The sequence below is a fragment of the Taudactylus pleione genome, unplaced genomic scaffold (assembly GCF_031769625.1).
Source record: "Taudactylus pleione unplaced genomic scaffold, aTauple2 ptg000285l, whole genome shotgun sequence".
Taxonomy (NCBI): Eukaryota; Metazoa; Chordata; class Amphibia; order Anura; family Myobatrachidae; genus Taudactylus; species Taudactylus pleione.
In genome coordinates, this window is record NW_028284687.1 from 1,638,168 (window position 1) to 1,652,005 (window position 13,838).

Consider the following 13,838-nt stretch of genomic DNA (forward strand, 5'->3'; position numbering starts at 1 on the left):
CCCATTGCGGTCTCGAGCAGACAAATAAGAAATCTGCTTCCAACATTCTGACAGCCGTAGCTGTAACAGATTTGGAGCGGGGCTCCCACCACCAATGAATACGTGGCCTCAGGAGCAACACAAACGGTAGTCATCGGTACTAGATGCTCCCAGCTGGTCAGGTTGAGCGCATTTCCATCTGGGCAACAAGGTTTACATCATACACCAGCCCCAACTATATGCTCTCAATACGTGACAGGAGCCTGCAGTTAATAACATTTGCTGAAAGGATACTTTCTACTCATTGTATGGGTCTACCAACCCTCTATTAATAACTCAGTGACTTTGTTATAAAGACTGCATTCCACTATCTTGGAGGAAAGAATGTACGTATTTAATACTGAGCAGTATCCAGGGATTACGCTTTGAATGCTACATGTTCAAATTATTGACAAAATCTTTTAAGATTATTATTATATTTATTCATGTCTGTCTATTGTCTTTTTTGACAATTGTTGATAAAGTTTTGTCTGATTGTGTTTATTATAAATAAATGTTTTATATATACAGTAGATCTGCTATTTTGATTTGAGTACAATAACTGATACCTCCATAGTCTGTGGCTGTGTTCTTATTTTATATATGTATTTCCATTTGTGAGGGTGACTACCGCATTCAGCCACATTGAAATTGGAAGGATTTTTCTAAATCGTTTTAACTCTTTAGCGCCTGGGTTTCATTTTTGGTTGTTTGTATCACTAAATGCAAAACTGCGTCCAAATTTGGAATGGACACCACATAAGTATTGGCCAAACCTACGCAAAGAAAAATGGCGTACAATATAAATGAAAAATACTATTTTTTTACTATATGTGGGTTTGTTAAAGCTGCAGATCTTTGGCCGCGTTGACCGATGGATTTAAAATGGCAATATGAATTAATACTAATCAAGCCAAAGATCGATGGCTTTCACAAACCGATGGATAGACATTTATCGCCTGGTGGCAAGAATATTGTTTTTATAGAAAAAAAAAAAAAAAACCTGCGCCTACAGTGTAAAGAAACACTGACACCACTCAGCATGTACATCCGGACTTAATGACAGGAAGAAATTTGGCCATCAGCAGGCTTCCACATTCAGGACAGTGCTACCTCTGGTGTCCATCCATGACTATCTCATCTCCTACACCTGAGATGACAGCCTTCCCATGTGCAGTTCTGAAGTACCAAATGTGTCCTCCCTGTACGACTTCTGTAGCAAGCTGCTACCATGAACTGGGATGGCCCGCTCCGGAGGTGAGCTGCCGCGGCTTGGCTGCACATCCTCCCTCCCCTTGTGAATGAGGCTGTCTGGCAGACCATGAACCTGCAGAAGCCTTGTAGAGGTTCCTACAGCTGGTCCTCTCTGCTCTACAGCACATACCCACAGGCTCTGTATGGCTTACTACAGATTGCCTGCACTTCACCCAGAGTCTCAACAGCTGTCTAGGAGCCAGTGAGTGTTTTACCTCTAAAAATTATTGTACCGATCCAAGGATAATGAAATTACAGATGGGATTGAGTTTACAATAAATCGATTCAGTCGGTTAAGCCTATTAGACCCCCCCATTTGCAGGAACTCATAAATTGATTACAACTAAAAGGAGATGATGCCATTTTGAAAGTGGTCCAAACCGTAAATCCCTAAGGAATATGTTGTAAACTCGGTTTCAGCATTCCAAAATGTGCGTAAGCCAAATGCCGGTGTCAGAACACAGCACATGTGAATGTAGGTTTAAATAGAGACCTGCCTGATCTTGACACCGGCATCACAACAGGGCTAGAATACCGACACTTGTTGTTTGGTATGCTAACCCTCTCCCAACCTTTACCTTCCCTCTTTGGTGCCTAACCATGACCTCCCCCTCCCCGCATCCTCCCCCTTAGTGCCTAATCCTAACCCTCCCCCTAGTGCCTAACCCCCCACCCCGCTACTTACTTTTGGTATCCCAGCGGTCGGGATGTCAGCATCAGTATTGTGATAGGCGTCTGGATTCTGGTGCCGGCAATATCAGTGCCGGCATTGCGGCCGTCGGGATACTGACCGTATCCCACTCAGCTGGATGGCAATGCAACTGGAACGCTTAAGCAATGCTGAGCAGGCAATCTGGAGCAGGTTTTCTGGATAAATACAAAAAGTCCTAACACTCAATACTTGGCAATAGATGGGGAACCTACCTTGGAGCAGCCATAATCTGAAATCCAATGAACATAAAATGTCAACATCCGTCTTTCAAAATGCATCAGCCAGAAGACAATTCAGTTTATAATAAAGCTTGGAACAGGGATGTTATTTCCTGTGTAAGGTGTGTTTGACGGGTTGGGTATGGGTCGTTGGCAGTTGGGATCCTGATGCTGGGATCCACCTGGGTCAACAATTGTTGGTTGGTATGCTAACTCCCCCCCCCCCCCCCCCCTTTCCCAACCCTAACCATCCCTTTTTGGTGCCTAACCCTAACCCCACCCCCTAGTGCCTAAACCTAACCTCCCCACACCCTAAACCCTAATTCCTAAACCACCCCATAGTGCCTAACCCCATTTACACTATTTTGACCATCGGCATCCAGCACTCCGGGATGCTGGCTACATCCCGTGTTTGACATATGTTGGAATATTCATTCACGATACATCGGAATGCCCAGTGTTTGTAGAACAGGTGATTCTAACAAAAACACATTGTAAATGGTATGGGTATCCTACTGGTGCACACCTAAATAGCCGCGTGTCCTTACAACCAACGCAATGTGGTATAAAGAGTGCAGGTGCTTGAAGCGCAGTACTATGGATTTGTTCTCATCTATAAAGTAGCGTTGGCCAGCAAGTGGTGTGGTTCCTACATACAGTGCCTAAATTTGTTGATAGTAGAAATCTCTTTTAGTGTATGGAAGTGCGACACGGTTGCCAGATGTAGTAGCGATATCTGTTCCTACCGCAGACGCCGCCGACTCAGCTCTCCGGAGGTCCATCCATCTCCTGGTTGTGTGTAGGCAGTGTGGCCAACGCGTTTCACTCAGCATGTGATGCCATGCTTCACCAGGGACATTGTATAACACACTTCTTCATTATACACTGAAGTGCCAAAAGTCATGGGATAGCCGTATGTAAAGGTAATGGTAAATGGCATCACTACACTGTGACTTCATGGAAATGCCCAGACCTGCATCAGTTGACATCTTGTGAGTCAGTGTGAACACCGGCTAGGCTGCTCATGGCAAGGTAAAGTAAATTATCAGAGTTCAAACGGGGCATGATAGTGGGTGCCTAATGAATAGGACATTCCACTTCCAAAGTTGTGCGAAAATTGTACATTCCTTGATCTATAGTGTCAAGTGTGTACCGGGAACACCTCATGGAAGGCATTACCACACAACATTGAGAGCGCAGTGGCCAAGGGTGTTTAATGATCTTGACAAGCGGCATCTGGCCAGAATTGTTTGTAGTAACAGACAAGCAATAATGGCTCAAATCACATTCAATGCAGGAGGTACTAGATGCATATCCAGCAGGTCAGTGCAGTGTTCTATAGCTTCCATGGGATATGGGAGCAGAAAACCCACCAGAGTGCCCCTGTTAACACTATGACACTGGACACAGCACCTCACCTGGGCTTGTGACTGCTAATTGGACCCTGTAGGACTAGCAACATGTGGCATGATCCGATGAGTCACAGTTCCAATTGGTTTGGGCTGTTGGTAGGGTTCAGATGTAGCACAGAACCCATGAGTCCATGGACCCCAGTTGTCAACAAGGCTTCGTGCAGGCTGGTGGTGTTTTTCACGTGGCATGGGTTGGGTCCATTGATCTGCGTGAACACGTCATTGACTGGTAACCGCTACATTGCATTGCTTGATGACCATTTGGAGCTCTTCATGGACCTCAAGTACCCCCACTATGATGGAATATTCTAGCAGGATAATGCACCATGTCATCGGTCAAAAGTTGTCCAGAATTGGTTTGAGGCTCATTCTGGAGAGTTCCAATGAATGGTGTGGCCAACACAATCGCCCAACATCATATTTATCGAGCATTTATGGGACATGTTAGAGGTCTATTAACACCCAAGATCCTGCACCTACAAATATCAGGGAGCTGTGGGAAGCTATGCAGACGGCATGGGTCAACATCTCTCCAGAGGTCTCCAGTGGTGTTGCTGCACTTCGCCGGGCTAGTTGGGGTCCTACACAATAAGTCTCATGACTACTGACACTTCAATGCATAATCTACTATGTACCATCTTCGTCCAATCCATGTATGACATTAACAGCAACTGTCATCCTATTTTACGTATATACTAGCTCCGTAGAGAAACTCTCAATGTCTTATATGGGAAAGAAGTAGTCACTACAACAGGCAATAATCCGATGTTTCAGTTTATTAATTATACCTTTATCCGCACTAGGGGCCTGATTCAGACCCACTCGTGAGCGGCTGTCCGCTCGCAAGTGGGTCGATGGTGTGCACTGCGCATGCGCGAGACGCGACGAGCGAAGGACTTTCCTTCGCTCGTTGTGTCTGATCAAAGGGGGCGTGCTGTCGATGTTGATTGACAGAACGCCCCCTTTGGTGGGCGTGCCTCCCAGACGGAGGCGTTCCCAAGGGAACGCCTACCGTCAGAAGCCGGCCCCACTGACATCGCTAGTGATGTCAGTGGGAGTGATTTTGGCTCTGATAGAGCCAAAATCACTCCGGGCCTTGCGGTTGAGAAACTCAACCGCAGGCTTCGGCTCGCAGTGGCGATGGTCGCGATGGTCAAGACCATCGCGACCATCAACCTGCACGCTCGTATATGCTGTGGGTGGTGACCCACAGCTATACGAGCGTCCAGGAGGACGCTCCATAATTATGGAGGTGGGCCCTGATTCAGAGTGAGCGCTCTGGTCAGAGCGTCCGGCTCTGAATCAGGGCCTAGGTCTCCCCACCATCAACTTGGTTGGAAATTATAGGATTATATACCTTTATTTGTGTGCAGACCATGCAGTTGCACATCGAGTTTACATACCCTTAGTCCTGTTATTTTATCATTATTTACTATATAAAATATATAGGCATAAAAATAATATCAAAACGCAACTAAAACACATTCCATTAACCACTGACAAATTTACAATACACAACATTATAAATATAAGCCCACAATTATACTTTAACTTGCATTGCGGCAACTGTAGGTCTCTGTAGATTATTGGAGGTCACTGGATATGCTTGGAGAGTTAAGAGTACAGGTACAAGAGTTTGGGCACATTAAATTTACTATCAAAAGCTCAGGCTCCTTCCCCTACATAGCCCCCATTGGCTGCCACAGACATCTCTCATTTTCTAACAAAGCCCCAAAGGGCAGGACCAGGATAACAGAATAAGAGGGAGAAGAGCATAGAGAGGGTTGTCCAAGCATTAAGACTGTAGCATTTTGTGGAGGTGTGTGAAGAGTGAAGACGGGATGTAGTTATTATACCGATGGCTGGGATGCCATCAGTTTAAATCCTGGCATCGGAATCCCAGCTCAGGACTAAACATAGGCGGCTAAATCTCAACGTCCGTCTACATACGACGCCGGAATCCTGACAGACGGCATCCCAATCAAAGGTAAGCCGGGGCTTCTTAGCTGTTAGCCGCAGGGGAGGGTTAGGTTTAGGCAACCCCAGGGGGATTTAGGGTTAGGCACACCACAGGGAAGGTTAGGCTACAGGGTAGGCACCCCTCAGGGAGGTTAGGCACCACTAAAGGAGGGCTAGGATTATGGGGGGAGGAATAGGGTACTAACATGCCCCTGTCGGGATTCTCAGTGTCTGCTTCCACAGTCGGCTATTCAGCAGCCGGTATTTCATACCAAACCCGTAAAGACCATGCAGCTGCCCACGACATCTGTACAGATGAGGTCACGCTTCTCGGGAAGGTTCACACTCATCTGGTGGAAAGTGCCTTCACATTTACAGGGACAGGTTTTTCTGGCCAAATGCTAGGCTGGTGAGTTTACAAAGTAATTCATGTAGCAATGGCCTGTTTAGAACCACATCAAGAGAATGAAACGGGACTCATTATGGTCATAATACAATGACCTTAACTAGGGTTGGCCCTGGATGTAGAAGAATATGAGAGAAGGTAAGAAGACAGCTACAATAGTGAACAAGCCAACTGAAAAACTTGGCACCTCAATACATCTCATCCCTAGTGAATGGATAGGTGTATGCTTATGAATGCTGTTTCAGCCACCAAATTAGTGCGTCCACTGTGTGTTATGATGTAACTCTCATATGAACCTTCATACATTTATGATTTTTTATGCTACTAAGACCCTCATACACTCACTGGTCATCTCCAGATTGGACTAATGTAACCTCTTCCTTTCTGGCCTCCCCAAATCCCATCTCTCTCCTCTCCAGTCTGTCCTTAATGCTGACACTTGACTCATCTTTCTCTCCAAATGCTCTACATCTACCTCCCCTCTCTTACAAGCCCTCCACTCGCTCCCCTTCCTCTTCAGTTATATAGGGATCCCCTCCAAAATAGAGAGGTAAAGTGCGAGTTTGCTGTACAAACTATGCAGGAAGATTTGCCTCCAAGCGGGATCTCTGATGTTCCTCACTGGCAACCGGAGTTTAATCCTGCAGAAAAGGAACAATTATCTCCCATGAGAGGAGCAGCCCACATTAGCCTACCGCATGACCAAGTGATGAATGCAGATGTTCCCAGAGTAAGGCCTGGGGTCTCCAGATAAATAATCTGGGACAGGTGCTTTGTGCCCACTACACTTGCACCTCTTTCTTGGCTCGCTGTTTGCCCAGGTCATTAAAGCAAGATCCGACACAACGAAAAGACATAATAAAGAGGAAAAAAAATGGAGCAAGTAGGTCGGACACAAGTGACGAGTCAAAATGCAGGTGGTAAAAGTAGTTCAATAATGCAACATCCAGAGGAGAGCAGGCAGCTGGATAAACCAAGAGCAAGGCCATTCTAGCACCCGGCACCTGTCACAACCCCGTGCAAATCCGCTTTCCTGCCTTGGATTTTCGCTCTCTGCTCTGATGCTTCTAGTACCCCCTGGTCTGTATCTCAGCAATTTGTTGCATTGGCTGGAAGCACCCGAGCAGGGAGCGACACCCCAGGCAGGAAAGAGGAACTGCACGGGTTGTGACAGGTGCAGGGTGGTAGAATAAAGACGAGGGGGTATATTTACTAAAGTGAGAGTTTAGATTGGATTCTAGCTATTATCTTCTGGAAAGTGGTAGCTAAATGTTAAGTAGAATCTGATTGGTTGCTATCGGCAACATCTCCACTTCTAGAAACTCTTTCTTTAGTAAATATACCCCTAGGAGTACAATAAAAGCTGCACCTGGGAATATGGTGGAACCAGTAGGAACTCCTCTGCAGGAAGGCTGAATAGAATTATCTAAGTGCTAATCCCACCAGGCAGATACTTCATATCGGGGACATGGGCATGAGGTGTTTAATCCCTGACCTCCTGGTAAGCAACCTATGGAAACTGCCGCAGAAAGAATTACAGGAACATGAAGCTTTATTATAAATAAAAAGACACAACCAGATGTTATATTACAATTTCACGCATCCACATTACCATGAACATCACATGGATCCAAGAACCTGGACATGCAGATGACAAAGACACATTGGATAAATCCATCCAAAATGAAGACTTTGGTGAGGAACACTTCCCAAGCATAAACGTTAATCAACTAGTTTCTCGCGACAGGAATCCTCATTAGCAAGAGGCATCATCCAGCCACAATACCCATTCTGACACTGCCCTAACACACAAACATTGGTGCCATTACCATTAATGAGAATATACTACTAAAGTTCTTCAAGTGGACCTAGAGGTAGCAATAGAAAATATGAGAGAACTTACCTTTGTTATCTCTCTTTCTTCGAAGTCCATAGGGTCCACAGGGTTGACCTTGGGGTATAGCTGGATCTGGATCCTCGGGCACCATGCAGTTAAAGCTTTAGCTCCCAGGATGCACTGGGTCCATCCTCCTCTATACCCCGCCCCCGAGCCACAGGCACATCAGTTGGTAAGTAGCCAAGGCCAGAGGAGGAAAAACAGAGAGAAGGAAGACTGGAACACACAAGAACCATACTCACAGAAAGGGAGACAGAAAACCGGTGACCAGTCACACAGCCTGTATGAAGCCAGGTGCTTCAGGGCGGGCGCCTTGTGGACCCTATGGACTTCGAAGAAAGAGAGATAACAAAGGTAAGTTCTTACCATATCTCTAATTTTCTTTTCAGGGTCCATAGGGGATCCACAGGGTTGACCTTGGGATTTCCCAAAGCAGTCCAACTAAGGGCGGGGATGCTCCTCTGCTGAAAGGAGAATCCAACGCCCGAAGGAAGCATCATGAGAGGCGAACATGTCAAAAGCATAGAACCTCAGGAAGGTCTGGATGGAAGACCACGTGGCCGCCTTACACAGCTGATCAGCCGAGGCGCCAAGGCTAGCTGCCCACGAGGGGCCCACAGACCGAGTAGAATGAGCCTTAACAGAGGCTGGAACAGGCAAGCCCTCCTGAGTATAAGCCTCAGAAATAGCCAAACGAAGCCATCTAGCCACACTTTGTTTGTTGGCAGGCCAACCCCTCCTGTGAAATCCAAAGAGGACGAATAAGGAATCCGACTTCCGAATGGAACTAGTCCGGTCCACATAAATTTGGAGAGCCCGGACCACATCCAAGGAAGCATCACCAACCGAGAGGTCAGGTGACTGAAAGGCCGGCACAACAATTTCCTGATTAATGTGAAATTTAGAAACCACCTTAGGAAGAAAACCTGGATGAGTGCAAAGCACCACCCTGTCCTGGCGAACTATCAGAAAGGGAGGACAGGAAAGCGCCCCCAATTCTGACACCCTCCTTGCCAAAGCAATCGCCAGGAGAAACATAGTCGGAGGGAATAGATACGCCACCTGAAAAGTCCATTTCACGACAGTGCATCCACCAGGCTTGCGTCGGCATCTCTTGTCCTGGACCCGTACACGGACAACTTGTGATTGTGTCTGGAGGCCATGAGGTCCACCTCCAGCAGTCCCCTCTTATCCAACAGTAGTTAAAAAACCTCTGGGTGAAGCGACCATTACCCAGAATGCACGTCGTGATGGCTGAAGAAGTCCGCCTCCCAATTGAGGACTCCTGGAACGAAGACTGCCGAGATGGGCGGAAGATGGCACTCCGCCCAAGACAGGATACGTGACGCCTCTGACATCGCTGCTCGACTGCGAGTCCACCCTTGACGGTTGATGTACACCACAGTGGTGGCGTTGTAGGACTGAACTTGCACGGCCCTTCCTCGAAGAGCGTGACCGGACAACTGGAAGGCCCTGTACACGGCCCGAAGTTCTACATGTTGATCGGGAGAACTGCTTCTTCCGCAGTCCAACGGCCCTGAAGTGAAAGTGGACCTGTCACTGCACCCCAACCCCGAAGACTGGCATCTGTTGTGAGCAGAACCCAGTCAAACGCCGACACCATGGACCCTAGAATCCTCATTGCCGAGTGAACAGACACCCTGCAACTCCTCAGGCAACTGCGCACTCGTAGTTGTAGGGAGGAAATCTTTTCTGGAGTCAGAAAGATCCTTTGCTGATGAGAATCCAGAAGGGCTCCAAAATGAACCATCCTTTGTGATGGAATCAGGGAGGACTTTTTCCAGTTTATCAGTCAACTGCAGACAAGTGATCGTCAGGTGCAGATGTTGTAGAAGTACCTCCGGAGAGCTTGCTAGCAATAGGAAGTCGTCAAGATATGGCAGAAGCCGTATACCCTGGCTCCGCAAATGGGCAGCCATGACAGCCATAATTTTGGTGAATACCCTTGGAGCTGTCGAGAGGCCAAAGGGCAGAGCCTGAAAATGGAAGTGGTGCTGACATATAGCAAACCGCAGATACCGCTGGTGTGTAGGCGCTATAGGAACATGGAGGTAAGCGTCATGGATGTCCGGGGAGACCATGTAATCCCCCGGTTCCATAGCCAGAATGATGGAACGTAAAGTTTCCATCCTGAATTTGGGCACTCTGAGGAACTTGTTCAGCGACTTTAGGTTGAGGGTAGGCCGAAGAGACCCATTGGGTTTCTGAACCAGAAACAGAGTAGAGTAGTAAGCGTTGAGAAAGCGCAACGGGAACAATGACCCCTGCTTTCAGCAAGGACTCTAAAGCTCCCTGAATCTGCAAGGCCTTGGTCTCGTCCTGAGAAGGACTCGTGCAGAAGACGGGTGGGGAGGTCTGTGACAAAAGAAAAGGGCATACCCCTGAGAGACCACTTCTCGTACCCAAGCATCCGTGATGATAGTGCACCAGCACTGGGCGAATTGAAGAAGTCGGCCTCCCACTCTGGGATCCCCCAGAAAGAGGCCCGTCCCATCAGGCTGAAGGTTTATCCTCTGGCTTGGAAGCAGGGCGTCTAGCGCTCCAGGCCTGCTACTGTGGTTTAGGGGCGGCCATGGTTGCTGACTGCCTCGGGAAGGACTGACCCTTGGACTTCCCTTGAGTTCGAAAAGACCGAAAAGCAGAGGTCCTAGCCTTAGAAAGCTGACTTAGACTTTGCCAAGGTATCTACAATTTTGTCCAGGTCTGGGCCAAACAATATCTCCCCATTAAAGGGTAAGGCCTCCAGGCCTTTCTTGGAATCCACATCCGCTCTCCAAAAATGTAGCCACAAAGACCGGCGAGCAGACACAGCTGCAGCCGATACTCTGGAAGTCAGAAGACTGACATCCAAAGCCGCTTCGCCAATATAGGAAGCGGCATACCTCACCTGTCCCACTAAAGCTCTCTGAACCTCCGAAGCATCCTCAGGAAAGGCATCTTCCAGTACATTGGCCCAGCTCTCAATGGCTTTAGCCACCCAAGAGATGGCCATGGACGGATGGGCCACCGCCCCGGAGAAAGAATAGATTGATTTTAAGCAAGTCTCCACTTTCCTGTCTGTGGGGTCCTTTAGGGATGAAATGGACGGCATAGGCAAGGTAGCGCTCTTGATTAAGCGAGTAACATGAGAATCCACCGCAGGCGGGGTTTCCCACTTTTTGCAATGACTTGCAGGAAACGGATAACTAGACGCTAAATGTTTCTGCGGCTGGAACCTCTTACTAGGTGACTGCCAGGCCTCCGCCATATGATCAGTCAGCTGGTCAGACAGAGGAAAAAAAGCCGAAGTCACTTTTTGCCTGTTTGAAATTTGGGTATTTGGATTTAGGGGCCGGTGCGTCATCCTCTATATCAAGAATGGATCACACCGCCCTTACCAATGCCGGCACATTAATGGAAGATTTAGTTTCCACTTACCGGACAGGGGAATCCGAGTCAGAGTCCTCAGGCAATTCCCCATCATCCGAGGACGCATCCGACTCTGACAGTTGCGTAGACTGGGACGACATAACAGGGCGTTTAGATGCCTTCTGAGGTTTGTCACTCCGAAGTATAGTTTGAAAGGCTGATGATGAAGCCACCAAACTCTGGACTGAACTGGAGAACACATCCACTCAAGGTGGTTGAACCGCTTGAGGGAGTTCCTGAAAGGGAATGATGGACTGCTGAGTCACTGGAAGAGACTGAGTATATATAGGTAACCCCGTATACGGACTAACAGTCTGAGGCCCAGGGCAAGACTGCAATAATTGCGGTATACCCTGAGAAGGGAGGATCGGAAAGACACGCTGAGCTGAGGAGCCGCTAGACAGGGAAGGCTGCCTCCCCTGGCTAGCAATTAACCCCCGGACGCTGGCTTCCACTGCCGGCATAAACTCCCTGGTGGTCTAGTGGACAGGCGGGGTATGCCTCCAGAGAGGGGGAGCCCGCCGCTACTGCTAGCGCCTCCGGTCTGTCCCCAGAGACCAGAGGCAGGAGACTGCATATACACGGGGGTCACCGCAAGAAGTGACCCGCGTCTTACCTGTTCCCCGGCGCTCTGGCAGCAGTCATGGGATTCCCCCAGAGCCTGGCTAGTACAGACTCTGAGGTCCCGCCGCGATCCCCAGATCTGTACTGGTGTCGCGGCGCTTGCGGGGTGTAGGAACGGCAGCTTGGACATCCAATGGACCCAGTGCATCCTGGGAGCTAAAGCTTTAACTGCGTGGTGCCCGAGGATCCAGATACAGCTATACCCCAAGGTCAACCCTGTGGACCCCTATGGCCCCTAAGAAGAAAGAAGCTGTCTCTAGGTGTCCCTCCCGTCAACCCAAACTAGCATAAGCACACAGTAAAGCTACTAATTAAGGCTGAAGCTTCGGTGTAGTAAAGTATAGAGAGTCAAAGCGAAAAGCAGTATAGAGGTATAGATCAGAGTAGGAAACCGCAGCGGTGCATAAAGATGGCACAGAATGGTGGTACAAAGCCAAGATGGAAGTAGCAGCAGTGAATAAAAGATCGTATTAAGACAGATCACCAGATGAAGAGGAGCAGTGAAGAGTCAATGTGCATTGAATGGGTTAGTGGTTATAGTTCTGTGTGATCTCCCATTGAAAAGTGATGTCCCTTATACGGATGTATGAGATACACCAGAGAGTGTGGGAGGAGACTGGTCAGATCTCTGGGCTGGTAACACACAGTGACATGATGTGAGGAGGAGAGCAGGAGTATAATAGGGGCTGATGCCTCCTGATGTATGAGATACACAAGAGAGTGTGGGGAGGAGACTGGTCAGATCTCTGGGCTGGTAACACACAGTGACATGATGTGAGAGGGAGAACAGGAGTATAATAGGGCTGATGGCTCCTGATGTATGAGATACACCAGAGAGTGTGGGGAGGAAACTGGTCAGATCTCTGGGCTGGTAACACACAGTGACATGATGTGAGGGGGAGAGCAGGAGTATAATAGGGGCTGATGGCTCCTGATGTATGAGATACACCAGAGAGTGTGGGGAGGAGACTGGTCAGATCTCTGGGCTGGTAACACACATTGACATGATGTGAGGGGGAGAGCAGGAGTATAATAGGGGCTGATGGCTCCTGATGTATGAGATACACCAGAAAGTGAGGAGGAGACTGGTCAGATCTCTGGGCTGGTAACACACAGTGACATGATGTGAGGAGGAGAGCAGGAGTATAATAGGGGCTGATGGCTCCTGATGTATGAGATACACCAGAGAGTGTGAGAAGGAGACTGGTCAGATCTCTGGGCTGGTAACACACAGTGACATGATGTGAGGAGGAGAGCAGGAGTATAATAGGGGCTGATGGCTCCTGATGTATGAGATACACCAGAGAGTGTGGGGAGGAGACTGGTCAGATCTCTGGGCTGGTAACACACAGTGACATGATGTGAGGGGGAGAGCAGGACTATAATAGGGGCTGATGTCTCCTGATGTATGAGATACACCAGAGAGTGTGGGGAGGAGACTGGTCAGATCTCTGGGCTGGTAACACACAGTGACATGATGTTAGGAGGAGAGCAGGAGTATAATAGGGGTCGATGTCTCCTGATGTATGAGATACACCAGAGAGTGTGGGGAGGAGACTGGTCAGATCTCTGGGCTGGTAACACACAATGACATGATGTGAGGGGTAAAGCAGAAGTCTAATAGGGGCTGATTGCTCCTGTCTCCCAAACTGGGCAGATACATTTCCCTCATTAAGTTGTACTGACAGAGCAGGGTGTAGGATAAGAGATTTCTGTAGTGACTACGCAAGGAGAGTGTGTGACTCTTTTCTGTAATAAGTGTTTATTACTCACCTGTGGTGATATCTGTAGAGATTTCATCCTCCTTACACTGCTGATCACCTCTCATATACGTCTCTTCTTCTCCCTCTATATCTTCTGCCTTCATATCAGTCACATAAGTCTCTTCTTCTCTCTCTATATCTTCAAC